The sequence below is a fragment of the Macaca fascicularis genome, chromosome 1 (assembly GCF_037993035.2).
Source record: "Macaca fascicularis isolate 582-1 chromosome 1, T2T-MFA8v1.1".
Classification (NCBI taxonomy): Eukaryota; Metazoa; Chordata; class Mammalia; order Primates; family Cercopithecidae; genus Macaca; species Macaca fascicularis.
The window spans coordinates 127,713,725-127,716,130 of record NC_088375.1 but is presented as its reverse complement, the minus strand read 5'-3'; positions in this window follow the sequence as shown (position 1 = coordinate 127,716,130).

Sequence of the window (2,406 nt, the reverse complement as noted above, 5' to 3'; positions counted from 1 at the left end):
GTAGGTATCAGGGTACTATTTGAATTTGACAACAAAATTCACAGATTATGTAACTTGCTTTCCACTCTCATTGAGTCTGCAAGCTAGTGAACAATGTGACCATTTATTCTAAAAGGAATAAGCACCCAACCAAATCAGAGAGCTGACTAACGGCTCCAGTAATATTCCCATCAGAACTCATTCTGGCATCAAACTAAGTTCCCCAGACAAATTACTAAGTTTTACACATAAATTTTTCCTCCATATTTCTCCGTATTTCTCTCAGCCAAAGCTTTATTCCAACTTACTTTAAATTTCTTTCCTGTTTTTCTTTTCTTCCATAAAATAAATGCGAGTACTTTCACCTCGAAGTGACTTCTCCATTTTATTGTCTTTTAAGAAATTCTCCTCAGTCTCCAGTAGTCTATTTTGGTACTGAGAATGAAGTTAGGAAAAAAATATCATTTTAGATTTTAAGCTCTTTGAGAGAATTTTGCCTACCTTTTTTCTCTACAATATCCCTAAAACGTATTCTAATGCTGGGGATATTATCAGTATTTAATAAATTATTGTTGAATAAACAATAAATACATTACTGAATGAAGTTAATGTAAGTATCATTTTCTCATATCAACTTTCCCCAATCCCTTATAATAGGTCATGTCCCCTATTAATCACCTTTAAGTCCCCATTCTTCTCCTTCATGGCACCACTCACCATTGTAATTAAGTTATAAACTGTGTAATTGGTTGTTTAATTTATATTTTATAGCATACTTTGAGCTCCATGAAAGCAGGTACCACTCTGCCCCTATTCACTGATATCTGCCCTGTGCTTAATACTGACTGAAACACAGAAATCATGAAATGAATATTTGTTGTAAATTTATACACAGGAAGCAATGTAGTTAAGGGATATGAAAAATCTTAGATGAGAGAAGAAATTTGCAGCTTCAGATTCATGTCAGTTTTTCAGTTGATAAAATGGAGACCCAGAAAAGTTAAGTGACTTGCTCAGCGTTTCATAGATAATAAGTTGTCAGAGCTGTATTTTAATCTCAGTTCCCTCCAACTCCATAGCCTGTGCTTTGAAATGGAAACACTGTGCCACGCTGCACCATTTAAGCAATGATATATTCATTTAAAGCACCAGAGATCACATTTTAGGGAGAGAAAAAGTTTGTAGTATGAGATGAATCAATCAGCCATATGGAAGGAAGAAAAAAAGAACAGGCTGAAAAGCTTCCTTTCACTTTGTACAATATGAATTGTCACAGGAATCAAATTTGGCACATACTGTAAAGCAAAGAAAAAAAATTATCCCACATTGGATGTAAAATGTGACTTGCATTTTATCTATGTTTTTGAAATTCGGAAGAGGATACCAGAAGACTTGTGGAGTTGAGGGCATGATGTTTTGATGATAGGCTTTTTATGCACTTATCCCCAGGCAGCTAGAGGAGGACCTGAAAAATTGAAGCCGACCTCAGACATAATGAATACATTAAATGATGAAGCGTCTGGTCAGGGTCAGGCGGCCTCCTTGAAGAGAGTAGATGTGTCTCAGGACACTGAGTCTCCAGACAGAGGCAGGGGCAAAGAAATGGTCTATCAGGGCATAAAACATTTACATCTGTTCTTCTTCTGTCACTTCTCTTTGAGGTTGTTTCCCTTGCCTTCAGCAACATCGCAGGCTCACAACCAGATTCTTATGCCTGCTAATTAGAAGAGAGGTCTAACAGCAGCGATCAAGTCTCCACCTGCAACTGGCACCTAATTCTAACAATATCAAATAGATAATGGAAATTATGGATCATTAATTATTAACTCCATCTAACCTGCCACATTCAAGTTCCACAGATTGTCACTTCCCATATGGCTGTGCAGTCAAGGCTTTGCACTGTGGAATCCTAAGTACCCAACCTTCTAACAGGTCCTTATCACAGAATTTCACATATCAAAGGCATTTTTGATTTCCAAGTAAAACACACAGCCCATGCACTAATCCTCTTTTAAAAAAATCTGTCTCAAAATCTCATCTAGCCTGTGTTACAATCCCGTGATTGGGAGTCACTACCTCCTCAGGCAACCTCATTCTGTTTTTAGGATAGGTAAAATCGCTAGAAAAATCTTCCATGGTTAAACCAAAATTGAGTTCTTTGTGGCTTCTGCTGCTGTGGCTTCCTCTGCTCTAAAGAATTTCATCCATTCTTCATCTACATTGTATGTCATGTTGTAAAAAACATGGCATCCTAAAAAGAGTTCTGGAATTTTACAAGCATGAGCTCAAATGTTAATTCTGGACGTAGAAACATTTATTATTTCTCAAACTCAATTTCCTCACCTATACAATGAGGATACCACCTCATGGAATTCCTGCTATACTTAAATGAGTTAAATGCTACCTAGTGCCAATGGGTAGACTTCA